We start from the raw sequence: 17,988 nt of genomic DNA, 5'->3' as shown, positions 1-17,988 counted from the left end.
AACCTTCTAGTCTCACTTCACCGAAAGAAATACTGCCAACATTTCTTATGTAGACTTTGGGAAATGTTTAATGTATATTTAAGATATTTATACACATATAGTACGGTCCTAACTTAGGATTGAAAAGCACTTGGCGTTTGTTCTTTGAAATTCCCTGCATATATTTCTTCTTTAAAAATACTTATGTTATTGGATAAGAAATAACGAATCCCAACTTTTCCTCCTGAACAGACCTGAGACAGAGATCCTAAGTAGCTGAATTTCATCTTGTAATACTAATCCCATTTTACTGAATTGTGTTTCAGAGAAGCTTGTCACTTGTCCATGCTCATATAATTAACAAATGACACAAGTGAGATTCAAAGCCATGCTCACATTATAATGGACTCTACTGTCTTCCAAATATTCTTGCCTCTTAATGATAAACAACTATATTATTTCTTCATGAATTTTTAAAAAATGTTATTTTTCCAAGCTTTTGCAAATGCCTGTTAATAACAGAGGTGTCACCTTTGAAATATTATGCTCTTTATGGCAATGAAAATAACTGCAAGCTTAATTTTTTAATTTAAAAATTTTTATGTTCCATAAATGCAGAACATTTTGCAATTCAGAATCCTGGATCTGATTATTTCGAAAAAATGTATTGGGGCTGTTTTCCTGAAGGATACTTTACTTTTTCATGTGGTCTTTGGTTGCCAAAGTAGGTTGACAGATTCCCTCTCATACCTTCCTATAAGAACAGCAGCAGGTGGTGGTCTTAGAAAGAGGGGATGCATATTTTTAAGCATTTTTTAAAGCCAAGTATTCTGGCAAATAATTTCTCTCTTGGCTGAATACTTGAGCCCCAGCTTTGATATGTTTGTTCTCTCTAAAAAAAAAAAAAACAACAAACAACAACAACAAAGCACACACACACACAAAAACCAGTATCCTCTAATTCCTCTATTTAAGGCTGGAAAATAGAATAGAACCTTAGTATCCTTCAATAAGAATTCTGTAATTTTCATTGCAGGTAGAGAAAAGATGGAAGGGAGTATAGCTCTTCAGAATTTGTCCTTATATGTTCTAATCTGTAGATGATGGGAATCTACAAAGCCCATCATCAGTAAATGATTATTTATTTTTGAATGAGCTGTGTTGCCAGACATAACATTTTTTTTTACTATCTGTGTTTCTTTTTTTTTTCACAATAAAATTTTATATTCATCCACAAAAAAACATCTTGCAACCTTCGGAAATTGTAGAAAGAAAACAGTGGGGAGCATATCCTTGTGGAGCGTCTCTGGTTGTAACTGGTGATTAGTATTTTGGTCTTTTGACTTCAACCCCATCAGCTTCCATCTTCTTCCTCTTCTCAATGATTGCACTAATCTTCCACTGGCAATCAAGCTCTGCTTTGTCATTGGTTTCCTTGAAGCGTCTGGTTTTCCGCCCTTCAGACGTTTTGATACCATACTGGAATGCAGCCTTGGGCAAAGCCTCTTTGTTGTTCATATACTCGCTGTAGTCTTCCTGGGTATCAAAGTCCCCACGGCTTAAGGTTCCCTTCTTGTTACCCTGGTCCATTTTGCTATAATCCACATCCTCATCACTATCCACAGCCATGTCATCCATCGTGGCTGGACAGCACTCTGCATAACTGTTGGACATGCCAAAGAAATCTCTCAGCTGCTTTTTGTCTTCTGCAATTTTCAGCGATTCTGTGCCTTCCCAGCCAGCAGACCCAGCAAACTTTTCATTGATGGACTTGATCAACTCCTTGGCCGACCCAGGTCCTTTGTCAACGTCCATGGACTCATCATGTACTTTTGGCTTCTCAAAGTAGCTGTGTCTCTTCTTTTCCACTTCTCTCTCTCGGTCCTGCTCTCACTCTCGTTCCCGATCTCGTTCTCGTTCCCGATCTCGTTCTCGCTCCCGATCTCGTTCTCGCTCTCGCTCTCGCTCTCAGTCACGGTCTCTGTCTCCTGATCACGCTCCCGTTCCCGACATCTCTCCCGCTCCTTGTCCCAAGGTGTCTTGATTGTGGAGGGTGTGTAATCCCCAATGTCTTCGAAAATACTCCTGTCAGCCTCAGGAGGTTTCTTCTCTTCCAGCTCCCCTTTATCCTTCTTCTTAAGCTTCTTGTTACGGGTTCCCTGCCTCAGGTATGAAAGCAACTGGGTAAGCTTGCTAATGACAATATCATTTGTGGTCAGTATGGTCTGGGCCTCCATGGTGAGGCAATCAACCTTGCTGCGGATAAGAGTGGTGGGGATATCTGTGTCAGCTTACTCATCATCCAGGCCTACCACATAGGCCATGCGGCCCGGCAGGAACAACTCATTCCGCTTATATGCTTGTTCTTAAAAAGCACTCGGTAAACATTGCGGCCCAGACGTGTTTTAAATTCAATTTTATTTTCAGGATCCTCATCTTTCTTGGTTTCTTTCTGGGGCTTTTCCATCAGTTCCTCTTCCTCTTTCTCTTTGCTGGCAATCTCAGCTCGTACCTTTTGAAGCAGAGCAAAATCCAAGCCTTTCACCAAATGGGTGTGTTCCATGTCACCACCCAAGAATTTGGACTCCTGGATCAACTGTCTTCTCTTCTCTGCAGCTGATTTGTCCGCCTTAGCAGTGGGGCCAACAGCCCTGTAGTTAGCTGTGGTGTTGATAAGCTCGGTTTCTTCATAATCTTTGTTCACTCCATCTCTCCGTTCCTTGGCACGACCCCGGTACTTCTCTGCTAGCTCTCTCTCTCTCTCAATTTCTTGTTGGCGTAGCTTAGCATAATAATTTTTCTTTTTCCTCCTTCGTGCAGCTAGGTCTTCATCCTCATTGTACTCCCTTGGCATCTCATGGTGACGTGACTTAGAAGGTGGTGCAGAGGTAGGTGCAGCCCTGGGGTTCATGAGAAGTTTCCTGAAGTCTTCATTGGTGAGTTTTGATTGGTGGAAGGAGTGAGGATCATCCACATCGTGGCCATCAGGGGCCAAAGGGTTGGAGAAAGGCTCACTATCTCGCTCCGGCATTTTGTTATCATTCTTCCGCTGTCATCAACAATCGAGTCTCCAACCTACTATCTGTGTTTCTTGTAGTTATATTTTTATTTGTCTGTCTTTGGATAAGATGCTGAGATCCAGTTTTCTTTTGGAAACTTAGTTGTCTGCATGGTAAGGAAAATGTGCCTGTCTTAATAGTTAATGATTAAGCTATTAATCTGGGGATATAAAAAATAAAAACCAATAAAATTTCATCAGTGATATGGGAAGTGAAAATATCTGTTAGGTAATACAGAGATTGAACAATTTTAACTTTGTTTATTGGCCACACATTCCTTTCCTCCCTCTGACTTAGCTGATACGCTCCTTCATCTTCCCAATGAGTCAGCCACATTTATTAAGAGCCCACCATATTTTAAACGCAATGTATGTGCTGAGGGTAAATACAAAATAACCGGAAAATAAGGATAATTAGCTGGAGGAATTTATAATCTAGTTTCCTTTTTTTCCCCTTTGCTTTTCCCACTCAACCTCTTTCTTTGTTTTATTCCATTTAATTTTTCATTCCTGGGGTCTGCAAGCATTCTATATGACTGCCACATTCCCCTTTTTCTTTTATGTGCTCTTTATTTCATTCAGGAATACAGTTCAGGAATTTTCATTTGTAACTTTTTTTTAACATATGCCAGTGCTATATGACTATGCCAAATAAGTAAGATTATAAATATTTTAAGACAATTTTATAGGTGTTCATAACACTATAGGTATATGTAAAGATGTGTAAAAATTATATATGTATAAAATCCTGAAGGGCTATGGATAGCTATGTGTTTCAATAACTGAAATAAACATTTATATATACTCTATGTTAAAATGACCAAATTAAGTGGTATTACTGATTAAACATATGTAGTTGTTAATATATATTTATCCTTAGCCATTTTGATTATAGTTAATTTTAGGGACTAATTACAATAACGTTTGACAGCTTTAATTAGACCCCATTCAAAAGTGCTGGGTCAACATGGATAAATAATTCTGAAAATACTCTTGATACACTTACAAACCTATAGGAATTACTGCTAAGACTTTGTCTACACTTAGCATTTCAGTATCCTATTTTCATTTTTACCACTAAAATTCCTTAAATCTGTTTTTGGTGGTTGAGGGAAAAACTAATGTTAAGTAAAATAATATATCGTTTGCAAATATTTTGAGCAGCTAATTAACAATGTTCTAGATACACCCAAACCAACGAATAAAAAATTCTCTTTCTCACTTTCTTTCTCTTATCTTTTTTTTAAAATTCATTTTTTTAAATTTTATTTTTCCATAAGTTATTGTTATTAGGGTGCAGGTTGTATTTGTTTACATGAGTAAGTTCTTTAGTGGTGATTGGTGAGCTCCTGGTGCACCAATCACCCAGGCAGTATACACTGCACCCACTGCACCATATATAGTCTTTTATCCCTTGCCTCCCTCCCACTCTTCCCCCTAAGTCCCCAAAGTCCCTTGTATCATTCCTTTTTTTTTTTTTTTTTTGAGACGGAGTCTTGCTCTGTCGCCCAGGCTGGAGTGCAGTGGTGCGATCTCAGCTCACTGCAAGCTCCGCCTCCCAGGTTCATACATTCTCAATGCCTCAGCCTCCCGAATAGCTGGGACTACAGGTGCCTGCCACCATGCCCGACTAAGTTTTGTATTTTTAATAGAGACGGGATATCACCATGTTGGCCAGGCTGGTCTTGAACTCTTGATCTCAAATGATGCACCCACCTCGGGGTCCCAAAATGCTGGGATTATAGGTGTGAGCCACCGTGCCGGCCCATTGTATCATTCTTATGCCTTTGTGTCCTTGTATCTTAGCTTCCGCATATCAGTGAGAACATACCATGTTTGGTTTTCCATTCCTGAGTTATTTCACTTAGAATAATAGTCTCCAGTCTCATCCAGGTCATTGCAAATGCTGTTAATTCATTCCTTTTTATGGTTGAGTAGTATTCTATTGTGTATGTGTGTATATATGTGTGTGTGTGTATGTATATATATATATATATATACATATATATATATACATATATATATACATATATATATATATATATATCACAGTTTCTTTACCCACTTGTTGATTGATGGGCATTTGGGTTGGTTCCACGATTTTGCAGTTGTGAATTGTGCTGTTATAAACGTGTGTGTAAGTATCTTTTTTGAATAATGACTTCTTTTCCTCTGGGTAGATACCCAGTAGTATGATTGCTGGATCAAATAGTAGTTCTACTTTTAGTCTCTTATATTCTCAGTGGAGAAGAAGCAGAAAGGATTGAAGGGGTGGGATGACGACTTTATAAACCGATAGATTCTCAAAATGCCTCCCCTTATGCATCTATACTATCTATTCAACTCAACTTAGTTATATGGCATTGTGTTAGGTCATGATGGAAGAGAGGCATTGGTCAAAAAATAAACAAAATTAATAGAAATGTAATCAAATTTGCAAGTTTACTATGGTTAAACATAAAATATAATTATAAAGTTATTAAAAATGAACATTCTAGATATTAGAAGACATTTGTTTAGAAATACATATTAACTAATAAATGCTATACAGTACCTCCTGCTTCGTGCAAAAGTCTACGCCATCTACCCATCAGATGAGTAGCCATACAGTTAAAATATTCTCAACCTAATCTTAAAAGGATAATGCTTAACATTAGAAAAAATCTTGAAATTGTCAAACATTAGAGGAGGAGGAAAGTGTTACACAATTTGCATTATAATTTAAAATAGAGGAAGACTTTTTTAATTTGAAAAAGAAAATATAAATTAATTTATTTTGAATATGGTTATGTTCTTCAAGTAAGCTGAAAAACAAAAACAAAGAGACAAAGCCCTAAAGCCATGAAAAGGCCCTCTTCTCATGGTGACCTTGACAAAGCAATGCTGTCTCCCAATAGTCAACAAAGGGCATAGGGAATGTCTGCGTCAGGGTTAATCTGGGTGGACAAGGCAAGGTGTTTCTTGATGGTTTCTGAATGGAAGGTAATTTTGACGAATATTCTGTTTGGTTAACCTGATCAAAACAACAACGTGGGACTCACATTTAACAAGTTGATAAGAATAAGTTAATGTGTTGGAGCCAGCATTTGTGACACTGAAATGAAAGTGTTTGGAGAGGAGGAAATTAGAGCCATGATCAGCTAGCAAAACAAGACCAAAATAGACTATCCTGATATTGGATATATTTTTTCTCAAAAAAGTATCTTTTTATTACAAAGTAATAAATAGTCCATGCAAAAAATTTTTAATGATACAGGAGTAGTGACCTCCCTCTCAAAGGCAATCACTCTATTTTGGTATACATCATTTCAGATGTGAAAACGTATCTACAAGGTCAGAAGTATATATATACACATACATATACGCACATATACATACATATACTTTTCATATAAATAACAATGTATTTCTATGTTTTCATATTTCTATATATATTTATATATACATTCATATATATGCATTCATGTGAATGTATATGTAAATAAATCTGAAAGTATATATAAACAAATGTATAAATATATTCATATATAGTATAGTATCTAAATCAGTTGCATCTTAAAAATAGTTGTATGTATTCCATTGTTTAAATGCATCATAATTAAATTAGCCAACCGGATGTAATTTTAATTAAGTTTACATTGACTCTATTAAAAATGTGTTTTTATTTGCTTTGTCTGAATTATGATTTTGGTGATCTATGACCTCTATGTCTCCATTACCCTGATTAACTAAAAATGGACTGCATATTATTAGAAAATGTCATAGGAGGCAGCATTTAAAATTAACTTTTAAGGTAAACTAAAAATCAAAAGACCTGGATTTTATTTCTAGCTTCAAGACTTAGATAACTTTTAAGGTAAACTAAAAATCAAAAGACCTGGATTTTATTTCTAGCTTCAAGACTTAGATATTATGTACATTAATTAAAACAATTTCAACAGTAGCAAACATACGGCACATCTGGGGTTACGAATTTATTCTACAGGATTGTTTTAAATTTTTAAAGGAATACAGAGACATGTTGGTTGACAGCAACTCTCACAAAACTTTTCTAGGAAGTAGAATTAAGGCTCCAGCCAGAGTGACCATGAGTTTAAACCAGAGAAACATTTTTAATGTTATATGCCTTTATATTAATGGAAAAAAAGAAGAAAATTATCTTATGAGATGGTTAATAATTTTCATTTTTATTTTTCTCATTTACATTTTCTTTTTCATGTTGGCCCATGCACTAAACTAAACTGTGATTCAAGGCTTGGTATATCCTGTAACTACACAGCAATTTCCAAAACTTACTTCCTTTTTTTTTTTTTTTGAGACAAGAGTCTTGCTCCGTCACCCAGGCTGGCATGATCTTGGCTTACTGCAACCTTTGCCTCCCAGGTTCAAGTGATTCTCCTGCCTCAGCCTTCCGAGTAGGTGGGATTACAGGTGCCCACCACCACACCTGGCTCATTTTTGTATTTTTAGTAGAGGCAGGGTTTCACCATGTTGGCTAGGCTGGTCTCAAATTCTTGACCTCAAGTGATCCACCCACCTTGCCCTCCCAAAGTGCTGGGATTACAGGTGTAAGCCATCTTGCCCAGCCAACTTACTTCCCTTTTAAAGCATCTTCAGCATTTTTTATTCCTTTAGATTCCTTCTCTTATTGTGTTTTTTTGTTAGTGTTAAGCTTTCTTACATTAATTTCGTTTCCACAGTTCAGTGAATTCTGAAACATAGGTTACTTCTGGATACCATGTCCATGGTTACAGTTTTGGATTCCATTTGTTTTCCTCTAGATGACATTGAGGGATAGGTAGCCCAGTAAGCTTTTCATATTCTGGCATTGATTTCTCTGTAGAGATTACTATCACATTTAATTTGATAATTTTTAAATAGTTTTTATCACCTGCTATATCCTTCTCTAGCTTTCTTTATATAGTATTATAAGCATTAATATATTAATATGTATATCCTATCCATCTACCTTCATGCAAATGTTATATGTATGTGTTTGTGTGTGCATGTATATATATACACACCTATACATATATATAATACGTGAATTATAAATGTATGCATAGATAGATGTGATTCAACTTCACTTTCTTTGTTGTGGATGACATAATTGTGTGCTCTCCTGTGGCGATATTCAAGTTCTGGTTTCATTTAGAAGATTAGGGTTGTTTTCTTTTTTTTGTTGGTATATATTTAGGCCCTTTCCCCACTGGCAAATTACATAAGCTCAAGTTCTATAGGCAAACCAGTTTCAAGAAAACTGGGGATACTTTGTACATTTTTAAATTATGTGTTTAGAGCTTAAAAACGGGGCATAATAATTTCTAAAGTATCCCTTTTTTGTATGCTTTGATAAGTACCATGCATAATATTGGATTTTATATACATTTTAAGGCTCTGATTCATAATGTAGATTGCAATTTAATAGAAAATTTAATTTTGTTAGAAGATATACTAAATATTTGATAGATGTCCTGAAGACAAATGTTGTGTGCTAAAAAGAGAGTCATAGTTTAGCAAAGATTAAGACAGAGCTGAATTCCCTGCCCATTAGTTGTGAGCTGAGCGGATTACAGGGGAGTATCCATTCCTTCAGGGAAGTCTAACTGGTACGATGTAATTTACTTTGGATTTTCAATATCTTTTGCTTACTTCATCTCCTAAAAGGATAACTTTGAAAGTAAATTGCAAAAGCGACCATATTAGACCCTTCTGATGAAGAATTAGAAAAACAGATCAATATTAGGTGAAGTGTGTATTTTTCTAAATCAGTATTAGCATGGCAACCAAGAAGTGATTTATATGCTTAAAATACAAATTAATCATCAATAGAGTTCTTACATCATTATTTACAGTTAAAATATTCAGGAGTCATAATTTAGAAAAAAAGGTATTTTAAGCTCCCCGTGACCTGATGATCACAATATTTGGCCATTTAGCATTGCTCTTGCAAGGTGGTGTCCTGCATGTAAAATCATATGCAGATGCAAATGTTCAGATTTTACAAATTGTAATAAATCCTGTAATTATGAGGCATAGTTAATTAGCCTCCTGTGAACTGAAAGGCATTGTTAAGTACCCTAAGTGTCCTTCCAACATATGGGATGCACTGTATGTAGGGTGAAAGGATTCCTCCCCGCAATAATCTTTCAGTTCTTGTCCTTTCTCCTAGGTGACAATTCCATAATGTAAGCATCTATCTACTCAGAACTGAACTGAGACCTCCTATCCATTTTGCATAGGACACTGGACAGGCATTAAAATGGAAACAATATTTTTTCCCTCTTGATGCAGAGGAGATTTAAATTGGTACCCTGGAGGTAAAAAGGGCACAGCTCATCACCCAGTGCCCAGGCTGTAGGGGATTTTTTTAAAATAGTAAGTACAAGAACATGATTTTCCTTTCTCAGTTTTTGGGAATACAGTCATTTAGAAAATATTTTATTAGTATAATTGCTTATATGAATCATAACCTTTCAAATACTCTAATTTTCATGGATCCATTTTAAACATTGATTATTTAAGTTCTGAAAAAAAGGTGTGAGTGTGTGTATGCGTGTATTTCTGGATTTATTGTAATACAATCGTGAACTTCCATATAAATAAAGTGAAGTAAAGATTTAGAGCATTCAAACCAAAGTTTTTATTACTTACGTAAATACAAGTTTTTATTACTTACAAAAGTATTTGTATCTGTTATGGCTACAAGTTTCTATTTTATTTTTCTGTAGCCTCAGTTTTCGTTAGTTGCATTTTTTTATCTCATGAACTAAAAAATTCAATATTCATCTAATGCATGCACATTTGGAAGATTATTTTACAGAATCAGTCTGTAGCTACAGTTTCTGTGTCTATAGATGGACAGGTTGAACCAGACAGCCACTTCATGATTCTATGAAATTTGAGACTGAAACTTCCTGCCTTTTTAATGATCTGAGAATGAAGGCAAATTAAAATAATTTCTTTGAAATTAAATTGCATTTTCAGAAATAATTCTAAATATTATAACACCAGATCTTCCACTTCCTAATTCTCTGACATGTACCAGCACCACTGCCTACTGTAGGTGTGTTCCTTCTGAACTTTGCTATACAGGCCTAAGACCAGCACTTAAATACTTACAAATTGAATTGCACTGTGTTAGAAACTGGCTTGATAAAATAAATTACTATATCTTGTAGGTTAAGATTTGAGTTCTGCAATTGTAGCTGTTACAAATTACCTGAAAACCTTTTTATATTGCATTTCTTATGGCTGTATTTTACAATTGCTCTAATAAAAAATTCTATACAAAAATTGTTTGATATTAATAGCAATCATTAACAACTTGATAGATTCTTGTTAAGTATATTTGCAATACATTTAATCTTATTAAACTCAGCCTTGAGTTGTTTCTTCCAAATATTATAGGTCTTTATGAAGCTAGCAATATAAAGAAGAGATTTCAACCATTTTCGGCCAAAAATTAGGTTTAGCTTAATGGATCAATTTTTTTCTTATTAAACTGCATCTGACCAGTGCCAAGTAATACATTCAGCATTGATCTTTGTCTCACCCTGCTGTAGCTTGCATTCTCTTTATGTACATGAAAAATAAGGTGCCAGGAATGAAAACAATGCCTGTATAATACAAATATAGAATTTTTCTCAGACTTCCATTCAGTTTATCATTTCACTTTGTTATTAATGCTTTGCCTGCTGCTTTTCAGAAATGTGTTTTTAAAAAGCACATTTATTTCCATAAAGAATGCTTTCTTCTGTTGTAATTATAAAAAACATACACCATATACTGGAGTACATCAGTTGTTTCAGGGGCATGGAGAAAATATATGAGCCCCATTCACATGTGCAAACAGCCTGTTCTAAATGTGGAGCCCTCCAGGGACTTGACCCAGTAACTCCAGGGATCTGAAGCCTACTGGTTAGAACTGGGGCTTGAATTTGAAGTTGTGTTTTTCTTTCTGTAAAAATAGAAAGAGAAATCAAAATGGAACCAGGTTTTAATAGATACAGAGTGTGCACTCGACAAATTTGAAGTGATGTCGGTGCTTCTGTGAACTTCTCAGTGTTTGTGACACCTATAGTCATAACAGTAGCCCCCAGACCTCTTCATACCACTCCTCTCCTGTCTTTTTTCCATCCTAATACATTCTGTATACTTCTTGGGAGAATCTTATATCATTGCCTCAACTTGGAACTTCCACTTTGCTTTAAAGTTTTATTGGCTCTTTATTGCCTTAAAAGGCAGCATTGAACCACCACACCTGGGCACTTAAGACTCTGGGGAATTGGGTTTTAACCCGACTTGTTGCCCTTGCCTTACACTTTCCCTACACAAATCTTTGAATTACTATGTTTCCAAATACACCTTGTGCATTTCTTTGCTCACACTTTTCCCCTGGTTAAAATGCTCTTTAATTCTCCCTTCCCCTTTTCCACCTGTCCAGTTTCTATCAGTCTTTCAAGTTCCAATTTCGTATGTCACCATTGCTTCAAAATGTTAGCTCCTCACTCTGCACAAACTGGGTTTTAAATGAAAAAGTAAGCTTTGGAGTCTAACAAATTTGGTTGGAATACAAAACAGACAAGCTGCATGACCTTGGTCAATTTAGTTAACTCTAATTTAGTAACTTCATTTACTCCAACTTTGAAAGTGGCAATTTTAATATTAATTCTGTATTGTTGTGAGAATTAAATGTATTTATATAATAATCTTGGCAAATGGTTGGCATCTGATAAATAATAATAGTTTTCTTTCTTCTCCCCTGAGGTCCTGTAGTCTGGACCATTTATTTGGTACACACTGTTGACATGTTGCAATAATTTTTTTTATTTATCTGTAGTTACCATCTCATCAACTGATTTTTAAGGTTCCTTTTCCATGGTGATGGTGCCATATATTACTTTGTATCTGTCATAATGTAAAGCACAGATTCATGCATACTAGACATGATTTGATTAACTTGTTATATTTTTTCTCAACAATAAAGAAAAATAGTATCTTTCTTCTCCATTGTCTTTCCACATATTGTCCCTTGTCAACATCAGGAGTCAGTCTCGGAATTCTTATAATTTGTTTTAGATTTTTCTTTTAATTAGTCTCTTTTAAAACGGGAATGATACTTGATGGATGCCTAGAGCCCCTAAAGAGTGACAACTAATATGAGACAAGGGCAAGTGTCTTTCCGTTTGAACCATGTGGCTTCATTCTTTTTTGCCAGCAGTGAAATGGTGATTTGATTTCAAGTCCTAGATAAGGCATCTTGGATTGGAACATAGTTGTAATGTGGGACACACTCTTGTCTCTCTGATTGGTGATGGGAGGTGATAATCCATAGAAGGCTGTCTTGTATTTTCTGGGCTTGGAAACTGTGAGGTATATAAAGCTATAACCTTTCCCATGATGAGATGGCAGTGCTTTGTATCAGTGGCTCAGGTACTCTCAAGAATATAGGAAATCGACTTGGGCAATTCTTTGTAACAGCTTCATAAGTTAGCAGTTAAAAGTATGTTTTTTGGGAAATATATGTCTTAAAGTTGGGCTTCTTAGTGGTTATAATTTATATAAATACCAGAGGCATACACCATTCATAATTCCATCCAAGGCAACCAAGGTGCAAACATGTTTTCTTTGTAGACACATGAATGCAAACATACCATAAATACAGGTACACATGCATACCACTAGAGTAGCATCGAAAATGAAATATGCGGCCGGGCACAGTGGGTCACGCCTGTAATCCCAGCACTTTGGGAGGCCAAGGTGAGTGGATTACCTGAGGTCAGGAGTTCGAGACCAGCCTGGCTAACACGGTGAAATCCCGCCTCTATTAAAAATACAAAAAATTAGCCGGGCGTGGTGGCGGACACCTGTAATCCCAGCTGCTCAGGAGGCTGAGGCAGGAGAATCCCTTGAACCTGGGAGGCAGAGGTTGCAGTGAGCCGAGATCATGCCACTGCACTCCAGCCTGGGCAACAGAAGCAAAACTCCATCTCAAAAAAAAAAAAAAAGAAAGAAAGAAAGAAAGAAATACGCAACTCCATGTGTGTGAAATATCATCAAACTGCATGTTTAGCTAAAGGTTCCATCCTAAGTCTTTGAGTGATCAGTATAGTCCTAAAAGTGTCCTAAAATGAGTATATGTCATGGATTAAAAGCAAACCAAAACACACACAAAAAGGGTATGATTTTTGGAGTAATATATACCATAAAAAACAATGTTTATATTGAATATGTATGAGTTTTGTCATAAGTGCTCCTTAGTCTTTTCTAACTCCGAAATAAATTTTAATTTTTAAAAAGGAAAGTATATAAAACCTGCCTTTTTAAAATTTAAGAATAAAAGAAAAAAGTTAAACTATTACAATGCAATTCATATTTTTATACTACATTTTAGGTTTCAGTTTTGCAGTAAACACAAATGAGAAAAATGTTTTTAAGGCTAGTAAGGGAAAACATCTTATGTCTTCATGACATTTTGCCAGGGAAAAATTGTATACATTAAAATTTCAACTAACTGGCATTCAGTTAATTGGCATTCTTGATTAATTTTCATTAAAAGTAAAAATAACACCTGTATTTATTTTTAAAATTTAAATTGTACAGAAGGGACAAAAATGAAAAGTAAAAGTTTCTCTCCACTCACCACTGGAAATCACTTAGGTCATTTATTTTACCTGCCCTCTTTCTTTCCCTTCTGCGCTCCTGCTATCTCTCTCTTTTTCCGTCTCCCTCCCGTTTTGTTCTATTCAATTGTATTGTGAGGTGGTAAAATTATTATTTATTTTCTAACTTATCAATCTTAGGCTACTCATAGGATGGCCTACTGTGAAGGGCACATCCATTTTACACCATCACCACCTTCCATATCCTCCAACTTTTCTGCATTCTGATTTGTGTTAAGTTTTATAACATATACATTCTACTCTGTAGCCATAGTGAAGCCTTCCTCTACTTTTAAAAACCACAGGACAATTCTACACATTTTAACCCAGTAAAACAGTATTATGTTGTGTAAATGTTATTCAATGAAGAGCCAAGCATTTCGGTTGGACTTTGGCAAAGTAAAGATAATACTATCTCACTAAACTTCCAACTGCTGCAAAAGGAATTCCAAACTTCCAGGTTCAGTGGAAATATATATTTAAAATTCAGAAGTCTTTTTTTTTAAATTTCCAGAATGTGTGTCTATTTATTTATTTATTTATTTATTTATTTATTTTCAAAGGCAGCCTATTCTTTTTAATGGATACCAAATTCTTTCAAATTCTTTCTGAAGATACTAGTTATAATTTTAAAAGCTTTCCTTGCTGAATGATATCTTTTCGGCATTAACTCTTCTGTCCTATGAATTCTTCTAGGCTCTTTTCTTTTGTGCTCTTGGTGTCTCTCAAATATGATCTTGGAGCTGTGTTTTCTGTGTAGCTGTGTAGGAAAGCAGCAGCGGGTGGAGTGTTTGCCAGGTTTTTCTGGAGGAGGTGTGTGTGAGGAGCAGGCAGACACCCTGGGAACCCCCACAACTGGCGAATAAGAATATTTATTTTGGCCTTGGAGCACTTTAATCCTTGTGTGTTCTCCTCAGTTTCTGGGGTGAAATTCTAATATTACATCAAGCTCCCCATGCTTCCCTCTCAGCCCCCAGTCCCTCACCAGGCTTACTTATCAGCCATATCATACACTTTCTTTCGAAAGCAATTCTTGGGGTTCTTTGTGGGGGAAACCCCAGAATTTTTAAACCTAGATATTGCTGTTATTCATTTTACACACTGAAGAGGGAGAGTCGAGAGAAAGATCTGTATGGTTCAGCTGCTCAGAATGTAATTCTTCAGTTCCCCTCTGCTGACAGCCCCACAGCCCCTACTCCGAACTTGTTGACTCAACTTGAATTGATGTTTCCTTTGATGTTTTGGGTTGCAGTTTTCCCTCTAGTCTTCTCTCCTCTAATTCACTTCCACTGTCTTTGAATCAGTTTCCTCTGAATTTATGATTTTCTTCTGTGTTGCTTTCTTATTTGCCAGAACTCTTAAGAGGTTTTATTCTTCGGGAAAAAAAAATCTCTCATTTCAGTGGGACTTGGAAAGGAAGGATAAGTGGAAATAAATGCTTGATTTGCTTTCTCAAGCTGGAATCAAGGTTAAGGGCTGATCTAACACAACTGTGCTTTAGAAGGATGACTGCCAGTAAATGGAGGGTAGTGAGAGGAGAAACTGAGGCTGGGAGACTGGTTAGGAGGGTGCAACACTAGTTTGTGTGCAAGATGATGAGAGTTCCCAGTAGGACAGTTGCAGCAATAGAAAAAGATGAAACTATATTGGATAGTTTAAAAATTATTCTTTAACTTTAAGACCCGTAAGAAAGTAACCCTATGTACTAAAACAAAAAATTCCAGGGAATATCCTGGAAACAGTACACATGTCAAACCTTTATGTGTACTGTTCTGGACAATGAGCGATGATGTTTAATGATCATGAGGTAGTACAAAATCCTTAGGTAGGAAAATAAGAATTTCTCGTGCTAATCAGACTGCATTTTGTTTTTCTCTCTCTCTTTTTTTTTTTTTTTTGGAGACAGATTCTCACTCTGTCACTGAGGCTGGAATGCAGTGGCACGATCTTGGCTCACTGCAACCTCCACCTCCCAGGTTCAAGTGATTCTCTTGCCTCAGCCTCCCAAGTAGCTGGGATTACAGGCGCCTGCTATGAGGCCAGGCTAATTTTTGTATTTTTCAGTAGAGATGGGGTTTCACCATGTTGGCCAGGCTGGCCTTGCACCTCAAGTGATCCTCCCACCTCAGCCTCCCAAAGTGCTGGGATTACAGGCATGAGCCACTGCTCCTAGCCTCAGACTGCATTTTCTAGGACAGACATGAAGAACATTTTCTACCAGGCTAAAAGAATAAGATTTTAAAATAATGTTGTTTTCTAGTTGTACAGAAACTTCAGTTAACCAGGCTTCAAGAATTCAGGGAACTTGCATCTGTTTTTTTGTTTGTTTGCTTATTTGTTATTTTGAAGTCAGAAAAAGGGTATTATGAAAATGCTACCTTTATTCAGTTATGTGACTAAAACTTATATTTGAGAGAATTAAGAATTACCTTGCTTTTAGGGCAAGCAAAGATAGATTAGCGAGATTGCAAGGCAACTGAACCTCATTTATTTTTTTCAGTACTGGTCTGTGTTTGTGCTTGTATTAGAATTAAAAAGAATCTGAACAAATGCTTAAAACAATTTCTCTAGTTTCTTTGATGGTGTTAGCAGATGCTTCATATTTTAATGGATTATATAAATTGTGAGCATTAGAAAAGCAGTGAAGAGGAATGGAACTAGATCACATTTAGTATGATTATCATTATACTCATCCAGTCAGAGGAAATATAGACCAATCCTACATATTATGGGTCTACTAAAAATGCAACTTTGTCAAGGAAATTTTTTGTTTCCATAATGGTTCTGTAGTTACTTCATCACAGTGTAAAATGGTGTGGGCACAGTTATTAACTATATTCCCAGTGAAGTATACATTTATTTCCTTTGCAGATGTGCACTTCATAATTTTTTCTGTTTATAATTTGTGTATTGCCACACAATTCCCTTTTCTCTTAATAACAAAATAAGCACAGGATGATTTATAAAACTTTTGAGCCTTTTTTCTTTCTTTTATTAGATCATTAAGAATATTCTAATAGACTCTTTTCTTCAGAGAAAATCTATTTCCATAGATTTCTGTGTGTTGTTAGGGAGTGTTTTCTTTCGTTTACTCATCTCTTGTGGGTTTTTTTTTTTTTCCTGCTCTTTGTGTTTATTTCAGTCAATAAATAGATGAAAAGAAAATGCTGCATAACAAAATGCAAAGTGTATTTTTGTTTGCTAGTTGATAAATTAGGAAGATGTGGGGAACGAAAAAATTATAACCTGCATTTGCAAGACACTTTAAAAAACTTTCAAAAGCAGCACATGTATACGATGTCCCATACTGTCTTTAATGGTCCTGTGAGTTAGTGGGCTAGGTAGTGCTTTCCTAGGATGAGGATTAGAAAGCCCATTTGCAGAGAGTTTAAGTGACTCATCCAAAGACCTATAGCTGATTGTGGTGCAGACAAGTCTTGATTCACATCTTCTAATCCTCCTTTTGGGAATTACCCTTGACTATGAATAAAGCACAATAGCAAGTCTATAACTGGTAATAAATGCACAAAGAAAGAAATAAACAAAGTATTTATTCTTTTCAGCAATCTTCCTAATTGATACTAAGTCCCAGTATCATTATATTGATTGTTTGTGCAGATATGTTGATTGACAATCTGCAGTGATTATTAAAGTGGCCAAAATAAACAGATTAATTATGTGTTATCCTTCGTGACACATGGAAACACATGGCCAACATTATGGAATGTAGAAACCACAGAAAGCCTCAGTGAGACTTTGTCCAACACCCTGCTTTTAAACATAAAGAGACCAAAGCTTGTAAAGACCCAGTGTTCAGAACCACGGTCTTAGATTTATTAATAAAAATTTAGGTTTCCTTACTTGCTCCCAACCTAGGAGTCAGATCTTGTCCTTAGTCGTATCTTCTCCTTTACACACTAATAATTCCCCATATCATTAAAGAAGTGGAGCACTTGACAAAGAAATTTCTATCTCTAATAAGCCATTAATGAGATGGAAATGCAATAGGATTTCTGATCTTTTCTCCCCAAAAAGAAAAAAATGGCAAATTGGAAGGGAGTGTGTGGAAGAATAAAACAGAGATGTATTCTAGGCCCCTGTTACACAAAATGTAGGCCAGGAACCAGCAACAGCAGTATCACCAGCAGCTGGTGAGAAATGCAGAATCTCTGGCTCTAGCTCAGACCAGTCAGAATCTGCAAGATTCCTGTATGATTTGTATGTACATTAAAGTTGAGAAGCACTGCTCTACATCAACAGAGTAAGGAAAGTGAATTTTTTATTTGC

The 17,988-nt window shown here is 35.9% G+C and overlaps 1 long non-coding RNA gene and 1 pseudogene across 1 annotated transcript in view; one reads left to right on the top strand and one right to left on the bottom strand.

Annotated features, from left to right (window-relative positions):
• Positions 1–17,988, top strand: part of LOC100612368 (uncharacterized) — a 564,878-nt gene that overhangs the window by 30,584 nt on the left and 516,306 nt on the right. The gene's annotated exons all lie outside the window — the stretch shown is intronic.
• Positions 931–3,048, bottom strand: LOC742392 (protein Red-like; annotated as a pseudogene).

Source organism: Pan troglodytes, chromosome 12 (assembly GCF_028858775.2).
Source record: "Pan troglodytes isolate AG18354 chromosome 12, NHGRI_mPanTro3-v2.0_pri, whole genome shotgun sequence".
NCBI lineage: Eukaryota > Metazoa > Chordata > Mammalia > Primates > Hominidae > Pan > Pan troglodytes.
The sequence above is the reverse complement of the archived record's forward strand: the minus strand, read 5'-3'. Positions and strand labels throughout refer to the sequence as shown.